We start from the raw sequence: 10,148 nt of genomic DNA, 5'->3' as shown, positions 1-10,148 counted from the left end.
CAGAGCAGGTGCAAGAAGGTTTTTATGTCAGTAAGCAGTTGGAGCTACAGTATATTAATGGTAATGGCAACAGTAATGGTCAACAGACAGCAAGTAACACTGTTTTGAATATCAGGTGTGCCGGTTGGGGTTGGTTTCCTGCACTTCACTTCCCATAAAAATAAAACATAAGATTGACTTTTTGTGCTACATTTACCTTTTTTTTTGCAAGTGCAAACATTCATAACTGTTTCCAGTCTTCTTCTTTTAGAAAGACTTTATGTAAACAAAATAGTTGAGGTATTTCTAAAGCAATTTCCCTAGCAAGTGCCAAAGCTCCCAACACCTGGAATGCAACAAAGAAAACAGCAATCCCTTCTAGGCATTGTCGGTATCATTCCATTTTTAATCACCCGTAGTATTTATTAGGCTGGACTCACTACATATCAGAGAGATCTCGCATAAAACATTTTTATCAAAGAGCTTTCAGCTGACTTCAAACAGAACAAGGTCAGTGTTTCCATTCCTTTCATGATAAGCAATGAGGCTTCTCCTAAAACCATTATGAACAGCATTTTATATGAAATTTAAAAAAAAGGACAGAGCTGCAGGAACAGGTCCAATGTTCTCAGAGCTGACTGAATAGTTAAATGGCTTTTACATTTTACATTTATGCCACGTTTTAAAATGAAATACATTCGCTGTTTACCAGACTTATGTATTTAAAAATGTTGCGTAAAGACATAATGTCACTTTGTGTCTCCACATGTGACCCAGCCGTCTATTTCACTAATGTGAAATATTAGCATAATGTCACTCGATGTTTCCTGAAAAAGATATGTGGCTCAGCTAAAATGAGTCAAACATACAGAAAATAGGATTCCGGCAAAAAATTTAACATCACACTCTTTTTTTTTTTCTTTTTTTTGTACAAATACGCACTTCTCAGAGAAACCACCACCTGGTGCTTATAATTCAGCAGGCGAAGTGTTGGAAGAATTCAGATTACCGATCATCATAAAACAAATTCCCCTCTGTTGCATTTTCGTTTCAGGCCTAAACGTTTTACAGAAACAGCCACAAAATAATCCTTAGAACAGGGTAAAGGTTTTTGGTAAAGGATGGCAGCTCTGCGTTCCATGACCAATACAAAAAAAAGATTTATACACATATAATCATACATATTAGTTCTTGTTGGGGCCTGCCATGCAAAGCAATGGCAGGAACCTATTGCTATTGTCGGAGAAAGTGTTTCTTTATTCTTTATTTTTCTTCCGTAACCGTTAATGCGGCTCATACCGCTTGGTGCACACCTACAAATGAGGTATCAAAACCTGCAGAAAATTCACGCCATTCCAGCTATTACTTCTGGTGGGATTTGGGCTTAACGTGGCGACATAATTCGCAAAAAACTACGAAAAAAACCCCATTATAAGTCAATGGGAAAAATCCTAGAAATACCCTATTTTTGAGGATTTTCTGTGTCGTCACAAATTCACCTAGAAATGCCATTCAAATTTCATTTTGTAGATACGTCTGTGATCTCTTCGAAAGTGAAGACGGCTCGTCGATACCAGTTACGGTTTGTCCACAATTTGCCTCTAAGCGACCCAAAGTTTCTCATTTTTCCTAAAGTTAGAGTGCGTCTCTGGCTGCTTAGAGTGAGAGATGAAGACAACTTTTTCAGCCCAAATCATTTTTGAAATCGCCATCACGCCCACAAATATCGCACGATTAGTATCACAATCGGTCCTGACATTGATACGCCTGTCTGCTCCGGTAAAATGTTTTCGAAATTTATCTAGACCGTACGGTTTTCTGTCACGGTGCTTCAGAGCAAAGTCATGCGACAGGATTTTCTGAGGCTGTCTGAGGCTCTCTCCCATGTATTTGAATAGAATTTCAGATCTGGGCACAACATTTCTTTCTCTCATCACTGTAAATGCTCTGAGTGAGGTACAGATATGAATCTCGGGACTATCGCAGAAGACACATAGGCCTCTCATACGCTCGAAACGCTTTTCGAATATGTATTACGGTTCCCGAACAAGAAGGATTTGTTTCCAATGCTTTTTTTCAGTAAACCGTGTTGGCTCAAACACACAATTGTGTGTTTGAGCATGTATGACTCACAGCTCACACCTGCTGAGACCATTATTTGCCATAGCAACGGAACTCAAGAGGCTGTTGGCTGCTGATTTGGACTACAAATTCGCATCGCTGTAGTTCTATCTATCCTCAGTTGAAACAGATCAGGACTGAGAACTGGCCTTTAGAACTACCCGCTGCTATGGGCTGTATATAACTGATTTAACTCAGTAACTGTTACACATGGGATTATTTTGGAACTTTAAAATTAAGCATACTGAAAATTTCAAAATAAAAGCCTTGAATATTTTACATGACGTAATTGCTCTTTTTGGCCGTATATGACTTTTTCATCCAAAGCAATGTTACACATGGGATTAGTTCGGAACTTTAAAATGGAGCATAATAATAATTTCAAAATAAAAGCCTTGAATATTTTTACATCAGGTAATTGCTGTTTTTGGCTTTATGTGACTTTTTCATCCAAAGCACTGTTACACATGGGATTAGTTTGGAACTTTAAAATTAAGCATACTGAAAATTTCAAAATAAAAGCCTTGAATATTTTACATGACGTAATTGCTTTTTTTGGCCGTATATGACTTTTTCATCCAAAGCACTGTTACACATGGGATTAGTTCGGAACTTTAAAATGGAGCATACTGAAAATTTCAAAATAAAAGCCTTGAATATTTTTACATCAGCTACTTGTGTTTTGAGCATTATATAACTATTTTAACCCAAGGACTATTACGCATGGGATTAGTTTGGCCCTTTGAAATGAAGTTTAACAAAACTTCCAAAATAAAAGCCTTGACAACATTTTAAATCGTACTGAATGGTGCACGTCCGCCTCGCTTAACGTTCTTGTGGTTCTCCGCGTGCCACTGATTACGTTGCGGCGTTCTTTAGCGTCGACGCCAATTTGTGGCGTGACGACGCCGGGCCCAAGCCCGACGGGCGCGCCTTGGCAGGCCCCGGCTAAATTTCTTCAGAAATTTTGTTTTTCTAGTTTCTGCTCTGTTATAGTAGTAAATAGTAAATCCACTTTCCTATGTTTATTAGCTGGTGTCCCAAAGGACTCTACATTTTGTCTAATTCTCTTTTATATGATTATCAGTGATTTATCCTCTTTATGTGGATGCAATGTGTTAAGGATATGATACGTACTATGGCAAAAAAAAACACACAGAAGAGTTGCATGCTGGGTGATACATTCTATGGCAAAGATGGACTCAGCAGATATTGTTAAAAACGTCACAAATCAAATGCATATTTACTTTGTGGGGGAAAAAAGACAAGTGTATATCAAATTCCTGCATTTTTTTTGTTTGTTTGTTTCCAGAGAGTTGCCTCACAATGTAAGAATTTTAAAAATATTTAAAGAATATTTGCTGATAGATAGGATTCTGCATGAATTTACCATTCCAAAATGTGTCCTGCTTAAAGAAATCTGCAGAGAATAGAGGCGATGGAGAGGACAGAAAGGTGTGAATTGGGTCTTAGACCGGGTCATTCTTAACTCGGCCACCCAAAACCCGGCTTGCAGACGTCAACAGAACCACATCATCTGCAAAAAGGAAAACTAAAACCAGACACCTTCCTCTCCATGACTACACCCAGAGATCCACAAAGATGATTGGTGATGGAGGACGTTTTGGATCAGTCAGACCTGACACTGTGCCAAAAAGGTTTACACATACAAAAAAAAAAAGAAAAGGAAAAAGAAACCCTACATCTGCGGTACATTGCGACACAAGCGTCAAGTGACTGGTCAACCAAACTCTGCGAAAGTGAAGATTTGACTCATTGTTTCGCAATAAGAAGAAAATCCCTGCTGCACCTCATCAAGTCGAGGTTCAATAGCTGATTGGAACCTCTTTTTTTTTTTTTTACAGGAAAGAAGACTTCCTGTTGATACTCATGTTTTAATCAACTCCACATGCTGGATGCCATCAACTTGAGACGCACGAACTAAAACGATCCTCTTGGCTCAATTTGCATTTATCTTCTTTCTATGTGTAAATGAAACAATTTACCACCAGCTAGTGGACACGAGGAGAAGTCAGCACTCTGCAGACTCGGGGCGGCTCTTTCCTTTCTAATACACTGGGAGAAGGAGTCAAGGAGAGAAGCACATGTTGTGTCTGAATGGTAAGTGAAGGAATACGTTGGGTCTCTCCTTTCCTCACATCAAATGAGTTAAAAGGAACTGAACCACATGGAATCCATACATCGATTTTTAGCTTGCGAAAGAGAAGAGAAAGGGAATAGCAAGTGGAGTTTATGTTAAGATGCATCGAGGTCTGTTCCTTGAAACCAAGCCGAGGAAGAGGAGGAGGAGGGGCTCTGCGAAGCAATCAGGGTGGGAAGTATACATGACTCAGCCTCGTCCTCTTCAGTGTTGGACAGATAAAAAGAGGAGTCATCGTTTGGTCAGCTGACTCACCGGATTTCAGGGGAAAAAAACCCACGTGGTTTTGATGGTGTGTGTGTGTGGGCCTTGTGCATGCTTCCTTTACAATTGAGGCCTTTGGTCCTCAGCAGAGGTACAGTTATTCAGTTCCCCGTCACTCTGCAGGAATGCAGGCTGGGATTCCTGTGCTGTGACTCGTGACCTTTCACCTGCCATCCCCATATGGATACCATTTCATCCTTCCTTTCTCTCTTGGCCAGGGAATTTCCCAGATTGTGTGGTTTGGCTCTCGGGGAAGAAGTTATACTGCATAGCATTGTTACTTCATGCTGAGTTTAGTTCAATAATAAATAAATAAAAAAATCACAGTTTTATTAAAGCTTTTTTTTAATGATAACCAAAAAAAAGTACTTATCAGAGCAGTCATGGTCCAAACAAATCACATGTGTGGCGTTAATGCAGCTGCTCCCTGTGTGCGTTTGCGAGCTCGAAGATGCCTCGTCACGCAGGGTGTGTAACAGCGTGTGTGAGAAACGACGGGCAACGGTGAATCCGGCTGGTTTCACTTGTAGAGAGAGCGCACTAGCGAAACCTCGCATGTTGACATCTTCCACATTCACATGAGTACGAACTCGTACGCTCAGCGTCCGCACGTTGGCGTCTCCGTGTGTGTGTGTGTGTGTGTGTGTGTGTGTGTGTGTGTGTTTACTTCAGCCCACGGTGACTCAGAGCTCCGATAATGACTGTGGCAGCGCGGCGGATGAAAGTCTCGCTCCGACTGCAGCCGGCAGAGAGAAGCAGGAGTGAGGGCTGAGCGCCTCGGAGCCTCCCCGCTGCTGGTTGGGTTGAAACGCATCCTGGTCCGAGGCACGAACTGTAAAAAAAAAGTCCATTACACGGATCTTCAGGCGCCTGGAGCAGGACTCAGCTCCAGGTCCGACCGGCGAGTGAGAAAACATCACGAAGGGAAGAGAGCTGTGCGTCGTTGGGCAGGGGATGGTTCACTCGCAACAGGTTCGTATTTTCTAGTCGTCGCTCTGTTTTGTTTTTCCCATGAAGGGATTTACCTCTTTGCATGTCTTTAAATGCCGCAGTTTAACTTTAGGTCGTTTTTGAACAGTCACTTTGCAACGTGGTGAATCAGAAAGCTTTAGGTTGTCAGAGAGGAGTTTAAACTGTGTTTAAATGCACTGAGGCTGACTGTGTTTCTGATCCTAACAAGAATTTTGACATTAATTACTCTATCAGTGGTCAGGAAAAATCTGCTCTAATTTGTCATTTTATTCCTGACCATAACATAGTTGTTATGGGTGACATGAATGCAAACATCTCAGATAAAAACTCGCTGTTTGCTAAACACCTGATTCATTTTTGTACAGAATCTAATCTAATATTGTCAACTATATATATATATATATATATATATATATATATATATATAGATAGATAGATAGATAGATAGATAGATAGATAGATAGATAGATAGATAGATAGATAGATAGATAGATAGATAGATAGATAGATAGACAGACAGACAGACAGACAGACAGACAGACAGACAGACAGACAGACAGACAGACAGACAGACAGACAGACAGACAGACAGACAGACAGATAGATAGATTTTTTTTTCTTGATCTTTCTTTACTGATGACCTTTGTGTTTCACGTCAGCACACCTAGAGGCTGTCCAACGGCACTGCATGCAGCATGCATAAGTAACTTGAAAAAGCCCATAATGTCATTTAAGCCCATGTGAGATCAAATCTTTCACTTTGCCTCACTGCTGATTTCAGACAAGGTAATAAGGCTCCAGACTATTAAATGACTTGCTGGCACTTGAAATCCCCTTGTTACTCATCTTGTAGCATCAAATTAAGTGACATTTCTACTTCCTGGCATAACTAATCCCATTACTTTGTCTCTGTTTGCACAACGACTTGTAAGTGATTCTGTGAGTCATTTGTCAAACACAAAAAAAAAAAAACCCAGATTGTCAAGGAAGTCGAGGAATAAGAGCTGTTTTGTTGGTAAATGACACACATTCTAATTAACACTGTATCAAGTACATGCCAATCTTTTGTTGCTGGACTAGGTGTGTAATCCCTGTGGTGCAATGGTTGACTTGGACCAAAACCAGACATTCCTGACATTTAGTAACTATTGGGGAAAGAGTCCTGAGATCTTTATAGACTTGTTAAAATAACCAGGCACCTCGAGTTGGAGCAAAGAGATGTTGGGGCTGCCTTTCAAAAACTGGAATTATGTCTAGACCACACAGCTTTCCCCTGGAGGGTCTTTCAACTTAATGGATCAAATGGGCAGATAAGTTTTTCAAAGCGATGGGTATTGAATACAGTCAGCACTTGTTGTTATTGTACTCCGTTGTGCTTCTAAGTCCCTTCTACATCCTTCACCAGAAACAAATTGGCCAGATGTTTAACCTGGGAAGCTGAAGCTCCGTCCTTCAGAGACAACACCTCTGGTTAGACCCTCTCGAGCTGATGTGTTGTTTTAGAGCCTGGTGCTAGCCGATGCACGCAAACCAATCCGACACCGTAGAATCGAAACCATATTTCTCAGATCGACTTTGGTCAGTTCATAAAGGTTCCAGTCTTGAGGTTGGCTGCCTCTCTTCCTCTCTTTCTCTCTCATTCGCACTTTGCTCTAATGGAGTGCTGAGTAGAGACCAGCCCCTTTCAGGAAGAACTTCATGCTCATCTCCATCTGCATGAGTGTGACCTCTGCTCTTTCAGTCTGGATGATGACCAGCTGACTCACTCCTGCCTTCAATTGTCAGGTGCCTGATGACACCAGGGGAAATTAGTTGGACAGAGAAAAGGCAAAGCTGACGTCCATCAGAGCTATGACTTCCCCCGTCCCTTGACTCTCGTTTACAGTTGGCTTTTACTTTTTCTTTTTTTTTTTTCTTGAGCACTAATTAATTCCTAGGAGGTAAAATTCAATTTCATCCAGATGCGATATGATGTAGCACTCACACCAGTCCTTTCTTTGGATGAAAATGGAGATGATATGGGTGTCCCTGCTTTTTGATTGAATTATTCAGTAAGCAGTGAAAGGAGAAAATCAAAGGATGATGATGGGATGACAAAGAGTTTGTCACAAGAAAAAAAAACGTCACCCATTTTCAATTCCCATTTAAGTGAAACCTTTGCGTAAATGACTAACTCTGAGTTTAAATTGTACTTGGATGTCTTAATTCCCAAGTTCCACATCTGAAAAATGGACTAACTTTCCCTAAGGTTGTAATTCTGATGGAAGTTCCTCGCCAACCTGATGTGTCTAAAACAGCTACAATAAAGTTTTGATTGTCTTTAACAACATCTTCACACTTTTGTTGGGCTGTGACTCATATCAGTTATAGCACAGCTGCATGAGTAATATCTCTATCCACCTTCACATTAACTGCCACCTCAGGTAGAATGTGCAAAAAAGTCAAATAAATGCATTTAAATTGCAGTTTCGTCACCTCACAATGAAAATGTAAGAAAAATGCATATAACCTCAAGTTTTAGTACATTTATGTTTTAGGAAAATATATTAAAAATACAAATAATCGAAATTATTGCTGAAATGGTTAATCGAATTAATCAAATTCAACTATCAATGAAATAATGTTCAATGTTCAAAGGCAATTTGCTGAAAGAACAACACAGAGCAGGAACTATACATATATATGAAATGAAAATCTACAATCAAGCGCCTTTTCCCATCTATTTATTAATAAAACAAATAATCAGCAGACTAGTAGACACTATTATTTTAGCTGTTGATGCAACACTTCCAACAAATGATCAAATGTTCACTAAAGGAACACTACGTTATTTCATTTCAGGCAACCAAATCTTAGTTTTCTTACTCAAAAAAGTAATTGATTTACTTGAATCTAAACCTAAAAGACTCGGACTTCACCGCCAAAACTAAATCAGCGGAAATATCCAAAATGCTGCATCAGCTAAGAAGCCCCACTGATGGTTATCAAAGCAAGATTTAAACATTTTAAAAGTAAAATGAGTGCTGTGCTCTTTTTTTTTATGTGTAATTAATTTAAATACTTTCAGTAGAGATACATTACCTTCTTGATCTAAAATGAAAACACATTAACGTTTCTAGATATGATTGCAAACATGATACTGCTTGAGACATCAATCTTTTTGTTCATTTTGTGTTTTTGCAGACACGGGATGATCCGGGGAAGTGGAACATCAGGTCACATTTCGGACTTCCACCCAAGCTCTGCCGAGGCCAGCCGTCCAACTTCTAAAATTTCAGACACTGACAATTGGCTCCGGTTTGACTTCTTGTTAATTTAGCACTCCCCCTGGTGTCCATCCGCAGAATGAGCCACTCGCAGAAAGAAGAGCCTTTCAGCTTGGCTGTGCATCTGGATCGACTCCTACAGTGTCAAGAATTTCCTTCTTTCTGTATAATTTTGCATGAAGCTAAAGATTTAAATCTTTTTGTCCAACAATCTGCCCTCAGGAGCTGATTTCATTTGGGAGCATAGATGTTTTGTACCCAGTTTCTAGCACCACATGAAATCAGTGTTCTGGGAGGCGGACTGCCAGCATGTACATCACTACACGTCAAAGTCATTTTCCTCTCGGGGCTTATTCAAGATCTTATGTCCTCAAATGACCAGTTGTGGAAGAATGTATTGATATAACAAACTGTTGTTAAGTAGCTGCAGGTGCATTCAAATAGTACTTCTTAAAATGAAATAATATTTTGCATCTTTTCACATTTATGTAATTTAGTACTATACAGATAAAAACTGGTTTGATTTAATTGACGAAATAATATTTAAGCACAAAACCGTTATCTTGAAGTTGTATTTATGTGGCTCTCTGGGATTAGTGACTTCTTCTCTGACTGGCCTGTGTTAGTACAGAACTCATGTCACTGCGGACAATAATACTTTATCAGCTTCTGTCAGCATCTATACACAATATTGTTTTGGTGCAACACATTCAAGTCTGAGATACAGAACCCATTTTCTTCCTGAATGGTATGACGGCTGAACATTTCCAAGGTGTTCATACTTGCCTTTAAGTGTTTTTATTTTTTTCTTAGACACTGAGGAAAAAATGTCTATCTGGATTTAAATAGTGTAAATAAACGCATGGCTTCAACATTATACGTAGAACAGTAGAATGTTTATATCTTCATTGTGGAACAATAAAATATATCGCTATTCAATTCTGTTCTATGCTAATTATTATAGGGATTTCTCTGGCAGAAAGTCATAACATGGAAATGTTACACTAAGCTTTGCTTTTCAAAATGCCAAACATTTATGTGATATATTATTTAAGTTGGTTTTGATACTTTTTAAGGGTTTCGGGAAATGTTTTAATGTTTGTCTCTGACCATTTGCTGTAGTTTTAATCATGTATTTCCAGATGTTTTATTTAATCGAGACTGTAAGTTGCCCTTAAAAATGAAGTACAAACATGGATGAGAGAAGAAAAAGTTATTTAAAAATCTAGTAGATAAACTCTATCTACAGTGTGAGAAAATTGAACAGAGATCACATAACACCAACATAGCTACTACTATATGCCAAGTTTTCAACTCTGAACAAATTACCTTATTTGTGCAAAAAATAAATCAATAAATGTCCAATATAACCCCCTTGAGTTTAA

General features: G+C 39.2%; 1 long non-coding RNA gene across 1 annotated transcript; it reads left to right on the top strand.

The window, feature by feature from the left end:
* Positions 1 to 5,192: 5,192 nt before the first annotated feature.
* LOC111605840 lies at positions 5,193 to 9,702 on the top strand. The gene is made up of 2 exons (XR_002751853.1): positions 5,193 to 5,497; positions 8,681 to 9,702. It is a non-coding gene; the product is annotated as an uncharacterized LOC111605840 (long non-coding RNA).
* Positions 9,703 to 10,148: the final 446 nt, after the last annotated feature.

This window comes from Xiphophorus maculatus, chromosome 2 (genome assembly GCF_002775205.1).
Source record: "Xiphophorus maculatus strain JP 163 A chromosome 2, X_maculatus-5.0-male, whole genome shotgun sequence".
Lineage (NCBI taxonomy): Eukaryota > Metazoa > Chordata > Actinopteri > Cyprinodontiformes > Poeciliidae > Xiphophorus > Xiphophorus maculatus.
Note: the sequence above shows the minus strand (reverse complement) of the source record. Positions and strands in the feature narration are given on the sequence as shown.